Below are 15,559 nucleotides of genomic sequence, written 5' to 3'. Positions count from 1 at the left end.
ACAGCCAGTTCCAGCTGGACACAGCCAGACACAGCCAGTTCTGGCTGGACACAGCCAGTTCCAGCTGGACACAGCCAGACACAGCCAGTTCCAGCTGGATCCAACTGCCCACTGCAGTTGGGCATGGCTGAGCCATGGCGGGGGCTCCATGGGGAAACACAGGTAAAGAAGGGCAAAAAGTGCTGCACAGGAGCGAGGAGAACAAAGTGAAAGAACCATCTCTGCAAGCATCAGGTTCAGTGAGGAAGGAGGGGGAGAAGCTGCTCCAGGGCACCAGAGCAGATTCACCTGCAGCCCATGGAGGGGGCCCTGAAGGAGCAGGTTTATCCTGAAGGACTGCAGCCTGTGGGAAGCACCCACACTAAAGCAGAGGAGAAATGAGAGGAGGAAGAAGCACTGGGAGGAGCTGTTATTGACTGAGAACAACCCTGGTTCCCATCCCACTGTGCCCCTTGGGCTGGAGGAGGCCAAGGAGATGGTCTTTTTAGTTTTGTCTCTGTTACCATCTCATTTTTAATTTTATTGCCAAAAATAAAATTTCCCCAAGCTGAGTCTGGCCCATGACAGTAGTTGCTAAGGGATCTTGTCTTCATTTTGACCTACAAGATTGCCATATTATTTTCTCCCCCAGTCCTGCTGACAAAGGGAAATGATAGAGCAACTGAGTGAGGGTCTGGTTGCTGGCCAAGGTCAACCCATCACAAGAAGTTATGGCATCAGCTGTACTATCACTTATGTACCACCATGACAACAAGGAGATGATGTAACACAAGGGCTTTGCTCCTGATAAATATTCAAATATAGGAAAATTTATACCTGGTCTATCTGAATTGGCAGTCTGAGAATTTGACTTGCAAATATTCCTTGTAAAAGAAGGAAAGGGAAATGAAATGCATTAATGAAAGACATTCTAGTGCTGGTAAAAGATCACAATATTATAAAATTGAATTGTCAGGTTAACCTGTGCTAGTGTGTTCAGAACTGAGGAACTGTCTCCCAGTAGTGGTGCTGGTGCTTCAGGAAGATGTGGAAGATGAGTCAGCAGTAGGCATCAAAGCAGAATATGAATAAGCAGTGTTTTTATAAACCCAAATGTTATTTTTGATGTAATAGTCTGAATTTAGGAAAACTGTGGTTTGCTTTTATTTTTTTAAAATATATATTATATTGTATGTATTATATATATAAATAAAAAAAATATGCTGTCACTCAGTCTGGTTTGGTAAGAAAAGTAGAGGGGACCTGTAACTTTGCAAGGCTCCAGCATTTGTTCTGCAGATGCTCAGGTTAAGCAAACTCATTGGATGTCCTGGCTTGGAGTGGTTTCTGAGGGATTACAGTAAGCAAATGACACACTGCCTTCATGGGGGACACAGTTAGGAACAACAGAATTTCCAGTGGATGAATACTCTCCAGGAAAAAGTGCCAGCTACATCAGCTGTTAAATGGAAGAATCTGAGAAAACTGGGCTTTCCTGGGAACTTGATAACTGAAGTTTTAGTTGTTTTGTTCAGATTTCGTGCAGTATTTTGGAAAGCAAGCTATTGGAATGATGTCTTTAGGTGCTATAAATTTAGGTGTACATTCAACCATGCCAATTTCCAAGGAGTAAGAGAAAAGGCATCCCACCTCCATGGCATTGTGTCCCAGGGAGTCAGGATGCTGGCCAGCATGATGGAGTCCTGAAGATGCCCGGTCCATGGGCTGGAGTAGGTGGATGGTGTAGATGTCTGGTGAGGATGTGTGGGGTAGATGACCTATGCTTGGAGGCAAAGTATCTTTGCTGAAGCCTCAGGAATCAGAAATGAGAGCAAGTAAATTTTGGTGAGGTCTCATGCAATTATCACCAGTAAAACCAATTTAAACATCTACTTAGAACCCAGTTCTAAAAAGCATCATGTTAACAGTGGAGACAGCCATTATCTCTACTCTAAGTATCAACAACTAATTATGGGTGGAGAAATAATGAATTTGTGATTGCAATGATTAGGGTGCTAATTATAACTGCTAATAAGCTGTTGCCTTATAAAACAGCAGGAAAGTGCAAGTTATTTTGAAAGTTAGTTTTTCTAAGTAGATCTGTTATTGCTGGATTTATCCAACAAGGTTTCCACAGCAACATTTATTGGAATATATGTATGGTCACCAGAATCAAAAGAAGGAGTAGTCAAAGATCAAAAGGGTTCACAAAAAGTCTTAAAGAAGGATTTCAATTTTGTCTAATAGAATTGTGAAAGATAAGAATCTGTGAAAGGTAGTTATGAGAGGAAGAATTTAATGCACATAGATTGTGAGATAGGTGTCAAAAGGAGAAGGATGTTGCTAGTAAATGGTATTTTTAATTACAGAATCAAGCTAGTTGTACTTGGTCTAGGTATGTGTCTGTTTTTTAAAGTGGCCTCTAATGATAAGTACTTATTAAACAGTTTGCCCAAGATTGATTCCCTACCATTCAGCTCCTGAAATAATAGCTTGGTGTGAGTGAAATGTAACACATTTTAAAAATCACAAAAACAACAGGATAAAATGGTCTCTGATGGAACTGAGATGTCTCAGATATGAATTGAACACCGTAATGGTATTCCTGGCCTTAACTTTGACGTATGGCCTAATTGTCATGTTTGCTTTATTACATGGCAAACAAGACAATTAGATCTATATGAAAGCTATCTTGAGTCAATGTCACGATGAACTGCATTAAAAAGAAATAACTTTGTGAAAATGGAAACATTTTTTGAAAGGAATAATTTAAAAAACTTTGTGATTCAGACTGTATGAACCCACACAAACACTTGGATAATTGTAAATCTGTGTTGTTAAACTACAGACAAAGGGAAAATGTAGGGAAAAGATGGATTAATCAAACGTCAAATCCCACCATTTTCTAGTAATGATTTCAAGTAATGATAATGAATTTCCTATTTACTGAGTGTATTTTATTACTCACTGTAGAATGAGTTTACTTAAATAGGCAGGGATCACTGCTGGATGACACATGGATCTTTGAACAGCATTTAGCTCGCAGATTTTATTCTTAAAAGTGGTCCAAAGATTTCAGATAATACTTAACAACATTAAAGAGTTGTAATGACTTATAATTTATTTAAGAACTTTTAATGTACTTAAGAGAGTTTATTTTTATTGAAGTGTGACAGATGTGTACATGGGTATATTGTGAAGCACACATTTGCAAAATGATTGCTTCTTGTAGAGGTTTTCTATATTTAAACTAAGCGGCATGGTCAGTGCTGAGTGTACAAGAGGTTGCTGTTACTCTCAGGACAAGCGTTCCATGCTTGAGTGGCACGGGCTTTGGGTGGCCGTGTGCTTGGCCGGTCAGTGCTGCCCTGCAGAGATGCTCACTGTGAGGAATGTCACGCAAGAAGGATGCGAAAAGAAAAAAAATTCGGCATAAGATGCCAGCGTCTCTAGATGGCATTTAATTTGAAAACTTACTGGATTTCTAGTTATAAATGAGATTAAAATAAAAATAGCACCGTGGCCTAGTTTGTACCCTGGCGCGTACCCTGGCTATTCGTGAGCATGAGGCTGAGCGTGCCGAATTGTTCAGCCCCGGGCCCGGCTGTCCCCGCGGTGTCCGCAGCCGGGCAGCTCCGCTCTCCGCCCGTGCACCGAGGCCTCGCGGGGCGGCCCCCGCCGCAGGGCCTGGGGCGAGCGGCGGGATGAGCTCCCGCCCCGGGGCGGGTCACGTACGGCAGCAGGAATGCGGCGGGCTCCGGGGGACACGCGGTGCCCGCCCCGCCCCGGCCCGACCCGCCCGACCGGCGGGGCCAACCGGGATCCGAACGGGCCTCGCGGGGGCGGGCGCTGACGGCAGCGGCGGCCGCAGCGAGGCGGGCCCGGGCCGGGCTGGGTTGGGCCGGGCCGGGCGGCTCCCGCCGGCGCTCAGGAGCTCCGCCCGGCGGCCGCTGCGGGCTCCGCGGCGGGCTGAGTGACGTGTCCGCGCAGCGGGGCAGCCGCCGGGGCCCCGGCGCAGCGGGCCGGAGCGGGCCGTGCCGGGCGGCGGCCGCCTCGGAGCGTTTGGCGGCGGCTCCGGCCGCGGCGGAGGAGGTGGGTGCTCGCTTCGCGCCGGGCCCTTGCTCCGGTGTTGTCACGGAAAGTTTGGTCCTCGGAGGGTGGGCTCGGTGTTTGGTGCGGAGACGCCCTTCAGGGGCGGGGGCTGCCTCGCCGGGGCTGCGGGGGCCCGGGGCAGCAGCCGCTGGGGCAGGAGCGGGACACGCATGGTGAGAGATTGTCATGAAATAGGATTTGCCCGAGCGAGGTGGGTCACCGAAGAGAGGATGTGAGGGGTCCGTAAAATCCTTGGCCAAACTTCTCGCTGCTGAAGTGTGGTGAAGTTTCTTCCGCGAGGTTTTCGCGGGGGGTTTGTCGCTTGGTGTTCCGCGGTGTGGGGAGCCGCCGGCTCCAGCTTCCCTCCCCTCTCCATCAGCTGCTGTGGAAAACAGAACTCCCGTGGGAGCTGGAGTTCCTTTCCTTCCCCGTTCTTCAACGCTGGTGTCGACCAGGTTTTTAGTTGGCATCTGCAATTAAATTGGATGTCTTGACACAGGGGAAAAATACTTATTCGCAATAACACTGTCATTTTATGTATGTTTTAATTTGGTTTCTTTGTAATTAACGGTGCAACTATTGGAGAAGTTAGGTAGTTGTTTGTGGTGATCCCAGACCATGTAGTCGCTTTTGCGAGATGCCCTGCGCTTACAGGGTGAACTAAGAAGAGCTTTAAAAGATTGCCCAGTCATGCACTGGACGACTGAGTGAGCAAGCTGTGTCAGGAGGCAGTACCAAGTGCTGGGAAAGGCAGCTGCTAATAATTTGACTACAGCAAAGGCTTATTTTAAAGATTTTTAGGTGTTGCTTGTATTTTTGGCCAAAACAACTAAATTCTGTCATCCTTCATTTACATATTTCTTCAATCCTTCAATGTTCTTTCTTTCTTTTTTTTCCCTTTCTTTCCCAAAGATCCTAAGATCATGGCTTTTCTCTTGAGCTAGCAGGTTTTCAGTTGTTTAATCGAAATGTAAAAAAGCATCTTTCTGTTTCAGTCTTCCAGTTTAACTGTTAGCATAAAAAGGTGTAGGGTTGGGGTCTTTTTTTCATTTTTATTCGAGGAATAAAAAATACTGCTTAATACTGTTTCATGCTAAATAAATACAGTGAGATTCTGCCAACATGTGTTAGTTTGTGGCTATTTTTATTGTAAATAAAATATTTTTTTTCTGAAAGCCTTCACTCTGCTTGATGAACCCCAGTGAGCAATCTGTTCTGCAGTAGAAATGAAGTATAACATTTTTGAAATTTTCTGTTGGCATTCAGGAGACACAGGTTTATTGCCTGAATGTGGGGGCATGTTTGGTGCCTACAGCTTCAAGCCCATTATTCAGGCAGAGGTTCTGGCTGTTCTGCTGTTTTCTTCAATGCACCCTTCATTCTTTTCACTTGGGTGATCTGTTTGATCTTGATAATCTGTCTGACTTGTTTTTTTTTTTTCCCCTTCTCACCCTCAGGCTTAGTATTCCATGAACTAGTTACATGTGTTTATCTGGTTATGAACAGTAGTTCTTTAGGTACTGCCTTGAAATCTGATATTTCCCGAAGCTTTACAGTCAGATTTCAAGATATTTATAATATATTCTGTGGATTCCTTAGGTTACCTGTGGCATTGTACATGAGATGTGACTTGCTGTGTGAGTGATGGCAGGTGTCTTGTGGTGCTGCTGGGTTTATCAGCTTCTGTGGCTGATACCCACAGATGGATGTGGTAGGAGAAAGGAGCATGGAAGCAGACTGACCCCTGAGCAATGGGCTGTGCATCACCTCCTGCTGAAGGCCGAGCCCTGGCAGCATCCTGGGGGTTTGCCCTTCAGGAGCTGGGATGGAGAGGAGCCCCAGGATGTGGAGAGGAGCCCCAGTGCTGAGTGATGGGTGTGTGCACTCTGGCATTGCAGCTCTGAGATGTGGGAGCCAAACGCACCAGTCTTGTGCTGTTGGCTCTGACAGGCCAGTTATGAAGTACTGACAAGGGGGTTGCCTCCTTGCCTCCGTGCTGAGGAGCTCTCTGTGACCCTGAGCTGTGCTAATGCTTAGCACGATAGGCTGTGATTTCACTCACCAGTAGACAGCAAAAATCCTTTCCCACACTGGAATACTGTAAAACAAACTTTATCTTGCCAGGCTGGGCTGGATGTGGCTCTAACCTGGTCTCATGGAAAATGTCCCTGCCTCATGCAGGGCAAGGGGGTTGGAACCTGGGTGATTTTTCAGGTCCCTTTCAACCCAAACTATTCTATAATTCTGTGAAGAAACTTCGGTTGATTCTGAGCTGTTTAGGAATCACTGCATAGTTTATAAACATTTGAAGGAAGACAACAAACCTGAAAGGCTATTGTTAAATTTCATAATTGTTAACGGAATTTAATGCAATTGGGAATAGCACATTGCTTATTTGTAAAACAGGAAGTCTATTAACTGCTCCTATATAAATTAGAAATTATTTTTAGAATCTGATGTAGAAAATTTATAAACGTCAGTCTATTTCTGAAGCAGCCAGGAAGCAAAAGCTGCAGTCCAGAAGAAGGAGGACCAGTTTTGATTCAGACTTTGAGACTGAGCTTCGTATGTTGTGCAGAACTGCAGTTAGTTTATTTGTGCATCTCTAGTATGCTGTTCTCAATTTTGTATGTGATGGAGAAATGAGCTATGTGAGGTACAAATTTTCTTTAATTGACATATGCGGGACAGTAATTTTGTTTCCGCTTTTGTACAGTGACTTCTATTTCACTTTTTTCTTTATTGTATTTCCATTTTACAGTTTTACTTTAGAATGTTAGAAGGGATCCCATGGAGTTGTTGTATGGTCTCTAAAAGGTATTTTTTAAACTACCTTTCTGTAAGTTCAGCTTCCTGATGGTTTTTTGAGCTGTAAGTGCATTTCTGGACTATCCTTGGATGCTTCTTGTGGAATATCTATTGTGGCAGTTGTACCTTAGAGAAACTTTCTTTGGAGTTACAGTGTTAAACACTGTGAATGCAATTGTTTTTACTTTTTGCACCTTCTGTATGTTATAATGAAATGATAAATGAGGTTTCATTGGTAGTGATATGAATTAGTCTTTCATTTTGTGTGTATTTGACAACATATGAGGAAGGTGTTTTTCATATCTAAGATCATATTTTGTTAAAATCAGCATTTGTTACTGATACTTTTCTCCCACTCCCATTCCTCTTAATACCATGTCATTCCTATTGTTACATTTGTTAGTGGAAAATTAATATTGGTAAATTCATTTCTGAATCTAATAGTGAGTAGAAAAGCTGTAAGCCTGGATGCTTGGAAATTTTCAGGGATTGGTTCATAAACTGAAGCCTGAGAATTACTTAGGGGAGACTCTGGGAGTATCATGAGGGAGAGAGGCTCCTTATTAGAGGGAGGTAGGAGGCAAATGAGCAAGGTAAGCCAGAATTCTCATTGTGGACCTCTACAACTAAATCTTGGTGTCCTTTTTGTTTTCAAATCTTTCTCAGTAATGTCACTGCACGTGCGTGCATGTGGTTTGCAGAACAGAATGTTGTGACTCAAGTTCTGCCACATATCCATGGAAGAAAACTGCTGCATTATTATTAATGTTGTTTGAGATTTTCATCCATTGGACATTTTCTTATCGTAAAGAATCTCGAGTTAACTTGCACCAAAATATTGTAGGTTATTTAGAAACCAGGAATATGTAAAAGTAGAACTTGTTTTTAAGGGGAGTGATGAGAAGAAATGCTAAACAAGAGTTGAAAAATATGTTTTCAAACTTGTGTTTTTAGATCAAAAACTTGATTCATGTTTATTCTGAAATGCCTGAATCAGCAAGACTGTGGGAAGTGATGCATAACTGCACAACATTGATTATGTCCTACATGTTCACTGCTCAGTCAGGAAGCCTGAAGCTTAATGTCAAATGTGTGGGTGAAGCAGTTAAGCAGAGCAAAATAAATTGTTCTACTTACATGCTGCTGAATAGGGGCATTATCTTGGGAAAAATCTGTTTCAGTGACTTACTGTACTGTACAATACTTGTTACTTGGGACTGAACCATGAATGTGAACTGTTAGGATCCAAGCTCAAGGTCAAACAGTCACTCTTGTTTCTCTTCTGTACTCCCTTGTTTCTCAAAATGCTTAAAAAAATTACAGAAATTGTATGAATACTTTTTTCCTTTGAGATATAGACTGTGCATCTCAAAAACTTCCAAGAGAGAGGGTAAACGTTATTTCCTCATCTGTAAAATGGTCTAATAACATACTGAGAAGTAGATGGCAATATTTAGATTTCCTGGTAGGATCACAGTGAGTCTTGGGCTTATGTCTCTTGTTTTTATATTTTTCACTTTTCTAAAGCATTCTCAGTCTCATCCTCAGTGTCCTTTTAGAATTTCATGCTTAGTATTCAATATTGTTGCAAACCGTGGATTGACTAATTTGAGTTTTAAAAACTTCACTTTCAAATTGTAGAAGGTTGAGAGGAAAGATGTCTACTGGATAATTTCCAAATCAAGGAAAGAGTGAAGAGTGCTGATGTTTGGACTAGATGCCGAACTTGTGTGAGAATCTAGCTTCCATTATACATTTTTTTGAAGACAGGGGCTGTTCTTGTTCATTGCAAGTGCTATTACTGTGTTTCTTTCTTCCTGTAATTAATGATTTAGCAGCTGTATTACCTGATTTCTGATTTATTTGAATAAAATTTTGGTGTTAGAAAATCTATGAAAATAGTGTTATTCTTCTAGAGCACGTGTTTTAACTTTGCTATTAGAAATGTATTTCCATATTTTAGTCCACATATTTTTGAAACTTAGTAATAAGATTCTCTTTATATTCTTAATAACTTATTCATCAGATGAAACACACTTGTTCAACTGGATGATTTTCTAATGATCAGATAGAATGAGTTGTCCTCGATGAGAAACAACAGGGTTACTTTTCCAAGGACAGTAGTACCCAAAGAGCTGAAAATGTTTAGGTAAAGTGTCTCTGTCAGGAGCCGGTTTGCAGGCAGCAGTAGTAACTGAATATTCATTTCAGTGTATCCTTTCACTTACATCGTTGGAAACAGTTTCTGGTGGAAATTTTCATCAGTTATCATCAGTATCTTGAAAGACAACCTATGCCATGTAAAACCAGGGTGCATGGATTTAGTGCAAGTTGAAACAAGACATTCTGGTTTTGTAATGAATGTCTGACTAATGTACAATTGGAGTGGAAAAAATGCTTTATTGACTGTATCCATAAATAACATTTCCGTGGCTTTTTTTTTTTCAAGTTAAGACCTTGATTTGCCGCAGAAATGAAACCCTCCCTGTGATGAAATTGTCTTTTACATGTAAGGCTGATCAGGATTACTGTACTAAATGATATTTTGGTGCATTTTTAATAAAAAGCATTTCTAAACTCTCTTCATAATAATTCTAATTACAGAGGTATTATAATAATATGTATGCAGCTAAACCCTGTATAGGTTTACATCACAATTGAAGTGTACTGCAGCATATGAGGATCTTCTCTAATTAAAAATTAGAAACCTTGATGAGGATATTTCCAATTAAGGTAGTTCTTCATATCCAGCATTGATATGACTAATCTGAATTAAATTTAAAAAAGGAAATTACAGGAATATGATTGCTTTTCCAGATCAAGTTGCTTGATTGCTGTCAAATTATAGCACTAATTAAGAAAAATGCTCTTAATATTAATATGTTTTTATTTTGCTTGTGTGTGGGACATGAAGGATCTTGGTCTTCGCCCAGTGATGCAGTTTTCCAGTTTGTGTGGCACAGAAGAAAAACAGATCATTCTTGGTTTAAAGCATATGATGCCAGTGTTCCCTTTTGATTCTTCAGAGGCTTGCAATTTGTTACAGTACTCTTGACCTCCAGGGTGGTCTGCAAATTCTGGGGTGATGCCATGCCCGTCCTCTTACTTTGGGTATTCACATCGCTGCCAGGACAAAAGACAGGAGCAAGGCTCATTTATTAAAAAGTCAAGTGTCCTAAATGCATGTTTGGAAACTTCTTCCTTTCCCTTTTTATGCATATTCCTCTCGCTCCTTGAACATTTTTAAGTCATGCCTTTTCTATTTGTAAAGTAAACGTGTTGCTACTGAGCTTAATAAAACCAAATGCTTGTGTTGGATTCAGCAAGGTTCTGCTTTTGCAGAATGTGATTGTGGTCTAGGTGAGTGTGCTGCTCCAGGGCTGGAAGCCTGGTGGGATTTGGAGATTGGTTTTGGTGGTGCCTGGCTGGCTGCAACTTGAGGCTGGTAAGCAGTGGAGAGCCCCAGCTGTCCACCACAGGATGTTATGCATGAAGTGCAAGTCCACCAGCCCTTGCTCATGGAGTTTGCAAGTGGCTCCAGAGTGGGGGAAAGGGGTGGGCAGTGGATGTGCTTGAGATTCAGGCTGTCATTCTCAGGGCCTTGGGCAGATGGGAGGAGCTGGCTCGAAGGAGCTCTGTGGAATTCAGCACTGAGGAGGGTAAGGTTACACACCTGGGAAGGAATGTCTCCTCGCAGGGGAAGGCTTCCTCTCACTCAGCACTTGTCAGACCACACCTGCAGTACGCACTTGCATCCAGTTTTGTGTCCACACCTCACCCCAGTACAGGAGAGATGTGGATAAAACTGAGCAAGTTCAGCACAAGGCTGCTACAATGTCAGGGAGTGGCAGCAGTGCCCTGGAAGAGACGGAGGCTTCATGGGGGCCTGGCAGCGTGCTCCCAGCAGCCGGCAGACTATGAGGAAGGGGGCAGGACCACAGGCTGTGTCATAACTGAAGGAAGAGTAGTTCTAGCTAGATAGAAGGACAATGATTTTTTCCAGGAGGACAACAAAAAAAGGCGGCAGGATGTCTGACAGGGTTGTGCAGTCTGTCTTTACAGATTTTTATCTACTGAGACTGTCTCAGTAGATAAAGCAGCCTGGTCTCACTTGCTAGTGGACAATGGCTTGGAGCAACAGAGCTACATGACTATTGGAAAAAAGGCTCCCAATATTACCAGTTAGATTGTGCCTGGGCCAGTCTGACCCTCGCTGCCGGGCCAAAGGCAGCAACTGCGGTGTGTCACCCCAGAGATACCTTGGCTTGCTGGTGGTTGCAGCTGGGCACTGAACAAGTCCAGGCTTGTAAGGAACCCCGTTTACCTCAGGAGGAATGGCTTCAGGCGATGGTGAAGAGAAAAAGGAGAGGATTCTGCTGGAGGGTTTAATGTCCAGAGGTTTATTCCATGGTTACAGAGGTCTGAACGTGAGGAACTGCTCCAACAGAACCAAGATTGCATGGTCTGATTCACCTTTTAAGCTCAGGGACAGGGGGAGGGGAGGTACAGGTGAGCCACCAACCAGGTGAGAGGGGCAGGGTCTCAGGGGAAGATGACACCCAGAAAGGCCAATGACCCCTGGGCCTGAGGGGCATCCTTTGAACTTGACCAAGCACACGACGCCTTGCTGGAATGTTAAGCCTGATTGACAGGACTCACTCAGCATGGGGGCAAGGGGGAAGGGAGAGAGGCACAGGCACACCTGGGGAAATGACCTTGAAGGCCAAAATGGGACATTACAGCACACCACAACACATGACCTCCTCCCAACCTGAATGAATCTATCAAGCAGTGATTCTGTAATTTGCCTTGCAATAATAATCTGTAGAGGGGAAGAACATAAATTTACCAGTGCTGATTTCACTGTGATCAGGATCCTAAGGACGAATCTACAAATGCAATCTTTGCTTCCCTCCTATTTTCCCTTCCTCTAAGTGGTGTACTGAGCAGGAATGTAGGTGAAGAAATGTAATACCTTTTAAAAAGAAAGGTTAGAAAACCTTCAGCCATGTTTTTGGGGTGTCTCTGTAGATTACTTCTTTTTCAGGGCGTGCTGTTGCTGTATCTTCTCTGGCTTTGAGCAGGATACTGTTTGGTGTGAGAAAGGGGAGCAGAAAAAGAAGCAAAGTAGTTTTTGTTGAAGTGGATTCTCTATTTATTCTGAAAAATGTGCATCTCTGCAGATCTGGCCTTGTTTGGACTTCTGTAAGAAACAGAATGTCACCCAACTTCAACTGAGCCAGGAAATTAAAAAAAAATTAATGGGCTTCTCATAAATTTTCTACCTGAACCTATGTGCTTCCTTTTTTATTCCATTGCTTGTGATTTCAGTAATTTTCTTTGCTAAATTTAAGAATAAAATCTGTTTAGAACAGGACTCTTAGCCATTAATAAAACTAAATATATATCAAAAGAAATAATGATCTGCTCTTCATACAGACTTTAATGGCTTACAGCATGGGATGGGAAGCTGCCATAATATAAATGGCTGCTTCATTCATGCTCACTGTAGACACCTCTTAAAAATTTTACAGTCCATGTTTCTTAGGAATAACTTGTATGGAGAACAAATTGTACAATCAGTTTTTATTTTTTCTGTCTGTAAGAGAGCCTTCTTGAGCTACAGGAGGAAAAAATAGGAAATTAACCTTCTACCTTCTGCCTTCTTCTATGTTGTAATTTCTCTGTACTGCTTGAAGAATCTTCATATCAAATTTGAGTGAGATTTATTTCCCAATGGGAGTTCTGTAGTTCTGGGTGGAAGAAGACTCAATTGGGTATTATAGGGCAATATTCACTAAGTCATGTGGCCACAAAGGGATTTTAGACATTCAGAGGCTTTATTTTCTCAAGTTTTCTTGTTTTGATGTTATTTTTAAGCTTAATTTTTAGACTTTCAGGCTTTCTCAGAGACATTGCATTTCTGCTTGGACTAACCTTTCTCCACAAGTCAGTTTACTGGAAATCAGTCTCCTTGATTCAGCTTCTGTTTCCTATTATAAAATGTTCATTCTCTCTGCAGTGTTACGAATGAAGAATCCTGATATTGCTGCAGTTCCAGTGCACACACTCATAAGAGAAGGTGTGTGAGTCACCATTACATTTCTTAGGGTGATAGAGCTGAGAAAGCTTGGCAGCAAAAAGTGCCCTTTGGGAGCTCAGCACATAAATGCTCTGCCCCCAGGTCTGAATGCTGCACTGCCTTGTAGTTTTGGCAGAGCTTGTGCTGGTCCCATTTTTGTTACATTCTGACTCCTGCACAAGTAGTGACTGTTGGAAAATAGTTTTGTTGAAGTGGAAATGCAGATGTTGATCAGTATTTGTAATCCTTCAGCTGAGAACTGGTAGTCTGTTGTTTGTCTCACAATTAGAGGAAATCATTGAACAAAATCAGATATGCAGACACAGCTGAGAAGCCTAGTCCTAGAGGCAAAAGGATTTACCAGAGGTTAGGAGAAAGGAAAACTGAGTCTCAAAGAGGAATGCTGACATTCTTCTATAGTCTTTGGATAAGTATAAAGGTGTCTTTGCCTTTGTTTCATTTGCTGAAGCTGCCCTTTGCTGTGGAATCAGAATTTGAGTCTCTCAGGTTTTGCCGGTATTAGCACTTTGAGTTTGTGAGGTCTGCTGTGAACATCACAGACTCTCACTTCCTTCAGTACCAGTTTCCATGGTCAAAGGTGAGTGTAGCTGGTGGAAAATTTGAAGTATTGAGAGCTGTCCTTAGGGACCATTTCACACTTGGATGATTTTGGTTTCTGGTGTGAGCCATTGGAGATCTGACTGCTTTAACTGTGGGGGACTTCCCTGCATTAGAAACATTGCCCATGAACATCTGACTTTAATGTGGTATTTTATTTTCTTTTTTCCTTACATACCAACTTAAAATTTAGAAAGCATTGCAAACTTGCTCAGGAACTGAACATATTGCAGTATAATAAGGGACCTGTCCTGTTGTGGTTTTTGCCTTTCAGAATGCCTGTTTTTATTCCTGATTTTTAGTGCCAAACTTAGGAAGTTACTAGCTAAACATCTGGAATAAAAGCATGCTATTGTGCTACGAGTAGGGTTGGTTTTTTTTTTAACAGTAGTCTTGTAGGCTTTGAATGGTTGGGGTTTGCCTAGGTAGTTTGGTTCAGCTGTAAGTGGGTAGGTAAAGTGGGAACTTAAAAAATTGGAAAACTATCTTTAAATAGGAGCAAGAATTGCCCATTCCTCCTCACAGTTTGGCAGGAAAGGACTGGATGAAAACATCAGGAAGTAGTCATTGGAAGTGAGGGCCGGTGTTTAGACCAGAGGGGGTCAGCTGCCTTTTGTCAAAGTGCCCAGGGGCTCCTTGGCCTCTCCCCTGTGTCTGCTCCATGTGGGGCACACAGGGGAAATATGGGGGAGGAGGGGGAAAGGAGACACCTGCAGACCACCTTTGTGGCCCACAGCAGTCGCTGCTATCTCTACCCACATCCAAAGCAAAGAAGGTGATGAGCACCAAGTCAAGTGAATTCCTTTCACTTCTGGATACCAATGGGAATAAAGTAACTCTGAGAGCTTCTTTCTGTCCCCTTGTTCCTGTGATTGCTGTGGAGTCTGAAAGGGTGAACTTGGAGTCATTAAACAGAGGGTATACCGTGTTTGAGAAAACAATGTTACATGGGGGAGAAGAGCTCCATATTTTTATAACCTCTGTAAAATTTTGAGTAAGGGCAGTTTTTCAGTTATTCATAATTTTATTATGAAATATGCATGAATATAATAACAAGTATTTCCTGTTTAATAAGGATTTTTTCCTTTTTGCAGTTTTTTAAATACCTTTGGAACAAAGTCTTCATATTCTGTGTCTTAAAAGCTGTTAATTTTTTAAATTTAATTTTATGTTAAACCAAGTAACATCTATGCAGCGGTCCCAATGCTGCATTTGGAATTCGGTGTTCATTGTGAGGCCCCAGTACAAGTGAGGGACTGGCAAACTGGAGCAAGTCCAGTAAAGGCCACTGCTGTGGCTGGGGGTGGGAAGAGGTCAGGAGGGCTGAGGGAACCGGGTTTGTGTCATTTTGAGAAGAAAGGAATGAGGGGGATTGAATTGCAGTCTTCTATGTCTCAAGGCAGGGTGGGGAAGAAGGTGGAGCCAGGCTTTGTGCACAGCAGGAGATGAGAGGCAATGGCTGCAAGCTGCTGCAGCCCAGCTCCAGTCGGGCTCGCAGGAAAACTCTTCCTGCACTTTCTGGTTAAAGTCAGGAGCAGGGAGCTCTGGGAGGTGGTGAAACCTCCACCTTCAGGGGGTTTCTAACCTGGGGGGACAAAGGCCCTGAGTAACCTGATCGAATTCTGAAAACACCTGTCTTGGGTGTGTGAGACAACATTCAGAAGTCCCTTTCAGCCTAATTTGAGCTTTGATTTTCACAGTTATTGTCTAAATGCACCTGTAAGCTGTGCTGTGTAACTCTGTTAGCAGAAGAAACAATGGGAAAAGCACTTGAGCTACAAATGCAAATGTACCATATGCTGCTAGTAAAATTAAATCATCTGCCTTAATCTTGATTTAAACATCTTTTAGTTAGTTCCCCTGCCTCTCAGAAGAAGAGTGAAAAACTTCTCTTTGAAATATGGTGCTGATAGAGATCATTCATAAATGTACTGTCTGCTACATAATATGGCTATTATTTTCTTTTTGGAGGGTATTAAT

At 42.6% G+C, this 15,559-nt stretch overlaps 1 protein-coding gene across 4 annotated transcripts in view; it reads left to right on the top strand.

Annotated features, from left to right (window-relative positions):
- The first annotated feature begins 4,010 nt into the window (after positions 1–4,010).
- ARHGEF10 (Rho guanine nucleotide exchange factor 10) overlaps positions 4,011–15,559 on the top strand; it is a 112,032-nt gene continuing 100,483 nt past the window's right edge. For 3 of the 4 annotated variants that reach the window (XM_063150729.1, XM_063150728.1, XM_063150726.1), the window contains exon 1: positions 4,011–4,071. The gene's annotated coding sequence lies outside the window, so the exon portion shown is untranslated. Of the gene's footprint in view, positions 4,072–4,214; positions 4,283–15,559 lie in introns of those variants that run through there. The other variant, XM_063150727.1, reaches the window with a different exon arrangement.

This window comes from Melospiza melodia, chromosome 3, assembly GCF_035770615.1.
Source record: "Melospiza melodia melodia isolate bMelMel2 chromosome 3, bMelMel2.pri, whole genome shotgun sequence".
Classification (NCBI taxonomy): domain Eukaryota; kingdom Metazoa; phylum Chordata; class Aves; order Passeriformes; family Passerellidae; genus Melospiza; species Melospiza melodia.
This window is presented reverse-complemented; position numbering and strand designations above follow the sequence as displayed.